This window comes from Engystomops pustulosus, chromosome 6 (genome assembly GCF_040894005.1).
Source record: "Engystomops pustulosus chromosome 6, aEngPut4.maternal, whole genome shotgun sequence".
Classification (NCBI taxonomy): Eukaryota; Metazoa; Chordata; class Amphibia; order Anura; family Leptodactylidae; genus Engystomops; species Engystomops pustulosus.
This window is the reverse complement of record NC_092416.1, coordinates 13,152,874-13,163,464: the sequence shown is the minus strand read 5'-3', so window position 1 is coordinate 13,163,464 and position 10,591 is coordinate 13,152,874. Positions and strand designations below refer to the sequence as shown.

Genomic DNA, 10,591 nt, shown 5'->3' with positions numbered 1-10,591 from the left:
ACAAATGAGATGTGCGCCAAAATCTTACATGGACTACGCCTGTTTACACTTTTTTTTTTTATTTCAGACCATTTATTTCCTGGTCTATTTTGCACCAAAAAATGTGCCTAAAAAAGGCGACAAACAACACATAAATGTTTCGGATGATGTGTAAAAGTTAGGCCTTGCCTACTTGCGCCAAAAATAACCTGACGAGTTGGGATTGTCGGAGGAAACCATTCTTTCTGGTGCGAACACATTATAAATGATCCGCATACATTATGCGCCACAATAAAAGATAACTCCCGACACAATATGATAATACATGTGCCCCATTGTGTGTTTTGATAGTGCTGCTTGGATCTTTTCTTACTGTAAATTCATCATTAGATACATCATTAGATACATTATTAGATACATCACTCAATACAATACCTCCAGCAAGCAAAGAGAAGCAGCACAAGCAGCATGAGGCAGATCACTGGGAGAATTGCTGTAAGAATAGATCTGGATCGTTTACCTGTAAGAAAATAGAAAAAATATATAACAGATGAATATACACTCACCGGCCACTTTATTAGGTACACCTGTCCAACTGCTCGTTAACACTTAATTTCTAATCAGCCAATCACATGGCGGCAACTCAGTGCATTTAGGCATGTAGACATGGTCAAGACAATCTCCTGCAGTTCTCCCGAGCATCAGTATGGGGAAGAAAGGTGATTTGAGGCCTTTGAACGTGGCATGGTTGTTGGTGCCAGAAGGGCTGGTCTGAGTATTTCAGAAACTGCTGATCTACTGGGATTTTCACGCACAGCCATCTCTAGGGTTTACAGAGAATGGTCCAAAAAGAAAAAACATCCAGTGAGCGGCAGTTGTGTGGGCGGAAATGCCTTGTTGATGCCAGAGGTCAGAGGAGAATGGGCAGACTAGTTCGAGCTGATAGAAAGGCAACAGTGACTCAAATCACCACCCGTTACAACCGACGCACAATACGTCGAACTTTGAGGCAGATGGGCTACAGCAGCAGAAGACCACACTGGGTGCCACTCCTTTCAGATAAGAACAGGAAACTGAGGCTACAATTTGCACAAGCTCATCGAAATTGGACAGTAGAAAATTGGAAAAACATTGCCTGGTCTGATGAGTCTCGATTTCTGCTGCGACATTCGGATGGTAGGGTCAGAATTTGGCATCAACAACATGAAAGCATGGATCCATCCTGCCTTGTATCAGCGGGTCAGGCTGGTGGTGGTGGTGTCATGGTGTGGGGAATATTTTCTTGGCACTCTTTGGGCCCCTTGGTACAACGCCACAGCCTACCTGAGTATTGTTGCTGACCATGTCCATCCCTTTATGAGCACAATGTACCCTGTAACATCTGATGGCTACTTTCAGCAGGATAATGCGCCATGTCATAAAGCTGGAATCATCTCAGACTGGTTTCTTGAACATGACAATGAGGTCACTGGACACAAATGGCCTCCACAGTCACCAGATCTCAATCCAATAGAGCATCTTTGGGATGTGGTGGAACGGGATGTGCAGCTGACAAATCTGCGGCAACTGTGTGATGCCATCATGTCAATATGGAGCAAAATCTCTGAGGAGCTTCCAGCATCTTGTTGAATCGATGCCACAAAGAATTGAGGCAGTTCTGAAGGCAAAAGGGGGTCCAACCCGTTACTAGCATGGTGTACCTAATAAAGTGGCCGGTGAGTGTAGATCATAACATAAATCTTGTCGAGTCATATCAAAGACCTTACGAATATGGAGTCCTGTGTATTGTACATATCATCCATCAGAAATAAATAAATGTTAAGGGAAGACTTTCTGTACAATGGACCAGAGATAAAATAATGAGTAACCTGTTTAACGGTATCAAGTGTTTTGGAATTACACAGATGAAAGTTCTGCCCAAGAGCTCTTGGTGCTGTAGTATATGATATATTACAATACGTTAGATCTTTAATGATCTGTGAATTTCCCCACTGTGGGACTAATAAAGGATTATCTTATCTTATCTTATCTCCCGGGGAAACATCAATAACAAATAGACACAAGCTGGAGAGACATGCATAGGGGGTGATATAGTAGTGGTGCTGGTGTTGTGGAGAAACAGTAGAGTACTGTTGCCGCTGCTGTTGGTTTGGCAGGAAAGACACTGCCCATAGCTCCACTTTTGCCAAGTTCTGGCACTTATGATGCCTAAGGCTTGCTACCACCAGAGCCTTGGTGCTGGTTCCTCCTGACCTGTGGTAAGGCACTGTTTGTGATCACTTGCATTTCAGTGGCTCCGATGAAGCCATTATTAGTGCTCTTCCTGGTTCCGGAATTCTGTTTCACCGAGTTGTGCAACACGGAGGTCCTGTTGAGTGCGAAGTTGGTGCCACAGGGCAGAGTAGGTGGTGGGTCAAATGCCAGAACCGATGCACAGGCAGCCACATAAAGCTTCACCATCTTGACAATGCATCTTATTCAGTGGTATTAATCGTACAGTGCAAGTTCCAGAGAATTTGCTTAGCTCAGATGGAGTCACGGAAACATGAGTGAGAGGTTCAAGTAAAATAAGAGAATGATCTTAGATCACTAGAAGAAAGAAGAGCACAGGCTGAACTGAGATGGATGCAGAGCTTTGTGGATAAGGGGAGCTAGTGAAAGGCGACAGAGACAATGGGGGGTATTTACTAATTCTGTCGCAACCTCGACAGTCGGCATCTGAGATCAGACTGCGGAAAGCATAGCCCGCCACACTAAAGTAGCGCATGGCTGCAAGTAATTAATGCGCAGATGGAACTAATCATTCGGGCAACATAAAAATTGTGACACAAATAAGATGTGCCCCAAAATCTTACACGGGCTGCGCCAGTTTTTCTTTTTCTTGTGATATCAGACCATTTTTTTTCGTTTTTTGTTTTGTTCTGCACCAAAATTTGCACCTAAAAAAGCAGACAAACTGAACATAAATGTGGCGGATGATGTGGAAAATATAGGCCACGCCCACTTGAGCCCAAAAAAGTTGGACGAGTCGGGATAGTCGGAAACATCTGTTCTTTCTGGCACAAATGCATTATAAATAATCCACAACAATTTGCGCCTAAAAACATGTGAGATCCCGACACTTTTTTGGCGCATATACGATAATACATCTGCCCCATAGTGTAATGACTGACACAGAGTAGAGACATCCGTGTAGTGTTTTGGCTAAAAAAAACAACAAAATTATAGAAACGTGGGTATCCAGTACGGGTCGAAGACTATTATTCATAAAAAGTTAACGCTTTATTTTATCAGTAAAAAGCTGTGCATGCAGCGGAGAACAAAACATGCGTCTGGACTAACATGCTCGTGTATCGGCTTTGCTTTTCTCAAAGTTCACCAGGTAAGTGGATTCGTAGAGAGATACTGTTAAAAACATAAGGTGGTATCAGGGGGTTTTAGAGTTTTCCACGGATTGAAGTGGGCAGATTCTGGAAATGTTTTTGAGGTGCATGTGGCAGGAATGAGCAAGTGATTGAATATAAAGTGCAAGAGAAAGGTCGGAGTCAAGCACCATCCCAAGACAGGGGTAATGTTACCTGTCATATATAATATGTATGCATTTTTCAAAAATAAAATTCTAATTGAAAGAAGACACAATGGGGGTCATTTACTAAGGGCTCGATTCGCGTTTTCCCGGCGTGTTACCCGAATATTTCCGATTTGCACCAATTTTCCCTGTATTGCCCCGGGATTTTGGGGCACGCTATCGGATTGTGGCGCATCGGCGCTGGCATGCATGCGACGGAAATTGGGGGCGTGGCCGAACGATAACCCGACGGATTCGGAAAAAACGCCGCATTTAAAAAAAAAATGTGTCGCGGAGCTTGCACTTACCTTCATCCAGGATAGGATCGTGAACTCCAGTGCGTTCCGATGCTCTTCAGCGCAGCAGCGCCACCTGGTGGACATCGGAGGAACTGCCTTAGTGAATCCCGGCCAGACCCGAATCCACCGCAGAGAACGCGCCGCTGGATCGCGAATGGCCCGGGTAAGTAAATCTGCCCCAATAAATCCAGTTAACATGCTGGCAAAAAAGGTTTAAAGCATTTGTCCAAGGTTTATATGTTATGCCCTAACGACAGGATAGGGGATAACAAGGTGATTGGTGAAGGTTTGACAGCTGCAATCCCCACTGATCACGAGAACAGGAGGCAGTTCTCAGTACTGGGTGGAGAGGCAGGAGGACCATGTGCCCCACCACTGCAGTCACTCTGGGAGCGGTTGGATACAGCCTTGCACAGCGTTTTGCCATCTCCGTTATTTTCATGGAAAAAGCAGCAGGACAAGCACGGAGATAGACAAGATCTGTTCTTAGCTATCTCTGTCACTGACATAATAGGGCTTATTTACTAAGGGTCCCGCGGACACCAATGGATTCGGACAACGCGCGGGATTTAACATTTAAAATTGTGTCGCAAGCCAAGCACTTACATGCAGGACGATGGTGAACTCCGTGGATCGCGGCACAGTGCATCATCATCGGAGAGTCCAGATCGGGGATCGCGACTCAGACGGGTAAGTAAATGTGCCCCATTCAGCGAATAATGGGGCAGGATGCAGCTCGTCCTGCCACTCAACCCCATGGCAAAATTGGGATCCATGTTCGCTGGATCTCTGGATTCTCGTGATTTGTGGGGGTCCTAACTGTCAGTCACTGATCACCGTGTTATCCCCTATTCTGTAGATAGGGGATAACTTATACACTTGGGAGAACCCTTTAAATCTACACATCAGGTAGGTGCACACCACAGAAACCATCTACATTTCACAGACCGACAATATTTTTGCTCAATTAACTTGATTACTTTGAGAAGTTTGCAAACATACCGTATATACTCGTGTATAATCCGAGTTTTTCAGCACAAAAAATGTGCTGAAAAACGTCCCCTCGGCTTATACACGAGTCAATACGAGAAAAAAATAATTAAAAATGGACTAAAAAAATAATAAACTTATATACTCACCCTCCGGTGGCCCCGATGCGCAGTGCTGTGCTCCCCTGATGTCCGCGCTGCTCCCCCGATGTCATCGCGGCTCCTCTTCTAACTTCCCGGATCCTCTTCTTGCTTCAGTGCCCGTCTTCTGTCTTCTTTAACATCGTGCTGGGCGCCGCCATGTTCTTCTCCCAGGTGGCACCTAGTATGACGTCAGCAGCGGCGCGTCATACTAGGCGGCGCCCAGGAGAGAACAATGGCGGCGCCCAGCACGATGTTAAAGAAGACAGAAGACGGGCGCTGAAGCAAGAAGAGGAGCCGCGATGACATCGGGGGAGCAGCGCTGCGAATCGGGGCCACCGGAGGGTGAGTATATAAGTTTTTTTTTTTTAAATTCTGGGCTGGCTGTATACTACTGGGGGCAGGCTGTATACTACTGGGGGCAGTGCTGTATACTACTGGGGGCAGGCTGTATACTACTGGGAGCAGGCTGTATACTACTGGGGGCAGGCTGTATACTACTGGGGGCACGCTGTATACTACTGGGGGCACGCTGTATACTACTGGGGGCACGTTGTGTACTACTGGGGGCAGGCTGTATACTACTCACGGGGGCAGGCTGGGGTGGCTGTATACTACTAGGGGAAGGCTGTATACTACTGGGGGCACACTGTATACTACTGGGGGCACGCTGTATACTACTGGGGGCAGGCTGGGGTGGCTGTATACTACTGGGGGCAGGCTGTATACTACTGGGGGCACGCTATATACTACTGGGGGCAGGCTGGGGCAGGCTGTATACTACTGGGGGCAGGCTGTATACTACTGGGGGCAGGCTGTATACTACTGGGGGCAAGCTGTATATTATAGGGGGCTGGCTGGCTATATACTGGGGGGGTCTGTGACCAATGCATTTCCCACCCTCGGCTTTTACTCAAGTCTATAGGTTTTAGAGTTTTTGTTGGTAAAATTAGGGGTCTCAGCTTATACTCGGGTCGGCTTATACTCGAGTATATACGGTAAATTATCAAAAAATACTATGAAACTCCATCATTAAAGCGGACCTAATTTTTATCTGGTGACAGGTTCCAATAGTCTATGCTGTGCTGATTTTAAAAATACCTTTGTCAGCATTCTGATCATTTCAGTAGTTTATATACATCTTATTCACATTACCTGACTCCCTGCCAGCAGCGTGTGGTGAGTCCACGGGGAGGGGCAGCTGCAGCCTGTGTGGCGATGTCAGTCTCCTCTCCTCAATACTTATCCAGCTCCCCCCCCCCCCCTCCCCACTTCCTGTCATGTGCATTGAGCAGGCAAAGGGAAGGGGAAACACACACACAGGGTGCACCAGTCTCCTCCCCCGGGATGCACCACATGATGCCAGAAGGTTGGCAGATGTAAATTAAACTTGCATAATGTACTGAAAAGATTCAGATTGCTGACAAGGGTATTTTTAAAATCAACTTAGCATGGGCTTTTGGAACCTGACACCAGCTAAAAATGATATTTTTGGTGGCAGGTTCACTTTAAAGGGAACCTGTCATTAGAAATTGGCCTTATAAACCACTAGCAGTATGTTGTCAAGCATCTGAGCAGCTTCTAGATGTTTCTATCATGATCCAGTGTGGTGGCATCATCCAGAAAATAAACTTTGAAGTGGGATGTAAATTGGTTTAATGAAGTCAAGGAGGCGGAGAGTTTAACACTGAAGTCAAGGTTTCCCTGCCTCAAAATGTCCCCTTTGCTGTAATTGATGGTCCTGCATCCAGGGACATCATTGATCAGATCTCCTGAAGTCTGGCGCATGACGTCAATCACATGGGAGGAGGTGTTTGAGTCAGGGAGAGTTTGACTTCACACTTTCCGCCTCACTGACTTTATACTTCTAACCTTAAAGTTGATTTTCTGGAGGATTCTACCACACTGGTTCATGAAAGAAACCTGATCTAACTGCTGTTCAGCTGCTTGACAAAATACTGGAGGCAGTTCTCAGTACTGGGTGGAGAGGCAGGAGGTCCATGTGTCCCACCACTGCAGTCACTCTGGGAGCGGTTGGATACAGCCTTCCACAGCGTTTTGCCATCTCCGTTATTTTCATGGAAAAAGCAGCAGGACAAGCATGGAGATAGACAAGATCTGTTCTTAGCTATCTCTGTCACTGACATAATAGGGCTTATTTACTAAGGGTCCCGCGGACACCGATGGATTCGGACAACGCGCGGGATTTAACATTTAAAATTGTGTCGCAAGCCAAGCACTTACATGCAGGACGATGATGAACTCCGTGGATCGCGGCACAGTGCATCATCATCGGAGAGTCCAGATCGGGGATCGCGACTCAGACGGGTAAATAAATGTGCCCCATTCAGCGAATAATGGGGCAGGATGCAGCTCGTCCTGCCACTCAACCCCATGGCAAAATTGGGATCCATGTTCGCTGGATCTCTGGATTCTCGTGATTTGTGGGGGTCCTAACTGTCAGTCACTGATCACCGTGTTATCCCCTATTCTGTAGATAGGGGATAACTTATACACTTGGGAGAACCCTTTAAATCTACACATCAGGTAGGTGCACACCACAGAAACCATCTACATTTCACAGACCGACAATATTTTTGCTCAATTAACTTGATTACTTTGAGAAGTTTGCAAACATACCGTATATACTCGTGTATAATCCGAGTTTTTCAGCACAAAAAATGTGCTGAAAAACGTCCCCTCGGCTTATACGCGAGTCAATACGAGTAAAAAATAATTAAAAATGGACTAAAAAAATAATAAACTTATATACTCACCCTCCGGTGGCCCCGATGCGCAGTGCTGTGCTCCCCCGATGTCCGCGCTGCTCCCCCGATGTCATCGTGGCTCCTCTTCTGACTTCCCGGCTCCTCTTCTTGCTTCAGTGCCCGTCTTCTGTCTTCTTTAACATCGTGCTGGGCGCCGCCATGTTCTTCTCCCAGGTGGCACCTAGTATGACGTCAGCAGCGGCGCGTCATACTAGGCGGCGCCCAGGAGAGAACAATGGCGGCGCCCAGCACGATGTTAGAGAAGACAGAAGACGGCCGCTGAAGCAAGAAGAGGAGCCGCGATGACATCGGGGGAGCAGCGCTGCGAATCGGGGCCACCGGAGGGTGAGTATATAAGTTTTTTTTTTTTTTAATTCTGGGGGCAGGCTGTATACTACTGGGGGCAGGCTGTATACTACTGGGGGCAGGCTGTATACTACTGGGGGCAGGTTGTATACTACTGGGGGCACGCTGTATACTACTGGGGGCACGCTGTGTACTACTGGGGGCAGGCTGTATACTACTGGGGGCAGGCTGGGGTGGCTGTATACTACTAGGGGAAGGCTGTATACTACTGGGGGCACACTGTATACTACTGGTGGCACGCTGTATACTACTGGGGGCAGGCTGGGGTGGCTGTATACTACTGGGGGCAGGCTGTATACTACTGGGGGCACGCTATATACTACTGGGGGCAGGTTGGGGCAGGCTGTATACTACTGGGGGCAGGCTGTATACTACTGGGGGCAGGCTGTATACTACTGGGGGCAAGCTGTATATTATAGGGGGCTGGCTGGCTATATACTGGGGGGGTCTGTGACCAATGCATTTCCCACCCTCGGCTTCTACTCAAGTCTATAGGTTTTCCCAGTTTTTGGTGGTAAAATTAGGGGTTTCAGCTTATCCTCGGGTCAGCTTATACTCGAGTATATATGGTAAATTATCAAAAAATACTATGAAACTCCATCATTAAAGCGGACCTAATTTTTATCTGGTGACAGGTTCCAATAGTCTATGCTGTGCTGATTTTAAAAATACCTTTGTCAGCATTCTGATCATTTCAGTAGTTTATATACATGTTATTCACATTACCTGACTCCCTGCCAGCAGCGTGTGGTGAGTCCACGGGGAGGGGCAGCTGCAGCCTGTGTGTGCCTGTGTCTCAATCTCCTCTCCTCAATACTTATCCAGCTCCCCCCCCCCTCCCCACTTCCTGTCATGTGCATTGAGCAGGCATGGGAAGGGGAAACACACAGACAGGCACCAGTCTCCTCCCCCGGGATGCACCACATGATGCCAGAAGGTAGGCAGATGTAAATTAAACTTGCATAATGTACTGAAAAGATTCAGATTGCTGACAAGGGTATTTTTAAAATCAACTTAGCATGGGCTTTTGGAACCTGACACCAGCTAAAAATGATATTTTTGGTGGCAGGTTCACTTTAAAGGGAACCTGTCATTAGAAATTGGCCTTATAAACCACTAGCAGTATGTTGTCAAGCATCTGAGCAGCTTCTAGATGTTTCTATCATGATCCAGTGTGGTGGCATCATCCAGAAAATCAACTTTGAAGTGGGATGTAAATTGGTTTAATGAAGTCAAGGAGGCGGAGAGTTTAACACTGAAGTCAAGGTTTCCCTGCCTCAAAATGTCCCCTTTGCTGTAATTGATGGTCCTGCATCCAGGGACATCATTGATCAGATCTCCTAAAGTCTGGCGCATGACGTCAATCACATGGGAGGAGGTGTTCAAAGTCAGGGAGAGTTTGACTTCACACTTTCCGCCTCCCTGACTTTATACTTCTAACCTTAAAGTTGATTTTCTGGAGGATTCTACCACACTGGTTCATGAAAGAAACCTGATCTAACTGCTGTTCAGCTGCTTGACAAAATACTGGTAATGGTTTATTAGGCCAATTTCTAATGACAGGTTCCCTTTAAGCTCATTTTGTTGGGTGCTTCCTCCTGTGGCCAGTATCTGGAACACAATAAGGGGACCTTCCTATCTCAGCTGGCCTAGGGCTCCTAGAATTGATACAACCTGTGCAGAGATAAGTTCATCATGATCTTGGGATCCAGGACACATACTGTACCCTTATAGTAGATTTCTGAAGAGGAATTTCCAACACGGTTATGAGCGATACATGAATAGCGGCCGTAGCCCTCCTCATTGTTGTCTATGGTCAGAGTCTTCCCTGTCTCATTGTGTAATATAGATCCATCCTTCCTCCAGGTGTAGTGAGTGACATCAGGACGGCTGCTCCGGAAATCACACACCATCTCATGGTCATTCCTTACAGTGATGTGGACTCCATCCGCTGCATCTACAGAAATGAGAAATATCTATCAAGTATATTCAATGAAATACAAAAATATACATTTTGCCTTTTTTGATGAAGAATAACCCCCAAATCTCTCATATTTTTGATACCCATTAGCGTAGATCCTAAAGAGGGCAAAAATAGGGAAATTAATTTTTGGTCAAAACAACTGTGTTTTTAAGCATCATTGCAGGACGGTGGAATATGGATTTATATTCCAGGACTGTAGTTACACTAAGTGCTCACACTGCTGTGCTCTCTCAATGAAATTTCTCAGCAGCCCCTCCCTTATTCTTAAGGTACAGCCAATTGGTGTCGAATCTTCTGATTTTAATCTGAGGTTGGTTCTATTTCGGTATATTAGTGATATATTTCGGTATATTAGTGATATATTTCGGTATATTGATGACATATTTCGGTATATTGATGACATATTTCGGTATATTAGTGATATATTTCGGTATATTGATGACATATTTTGGTATATTGATGACATATTTTGGTATATTGATGACATATTTTGGTAT

The 10,591-nt window shown here is 45.9% G+C and overlaps 1 long non-coding RNA gene across 1 annotated transcript; it reads right to left on the bottom strand.

Annotated features, from left to right (window-relative positions):
• Nucleotides 1-414: 414 nt before the first annotated feature.
• On the bottom strand, nucleotides 415-10,060 carry LOC140065387 (uncharacterized). Its single transcript, XR_011847892.1, has 2 exons — nucleotides 9,837-10,060; nucleotides 415-499 (listed from the first exon to the last, which is right to left on the bottom strand). It is a non-coding gene; the product is annotated as an uncharacterized lncRNA (long non-coding RNA).
• Between the last annotated feature and the right edge of the window lie 531 nt (nucleotides 10,061-10,591).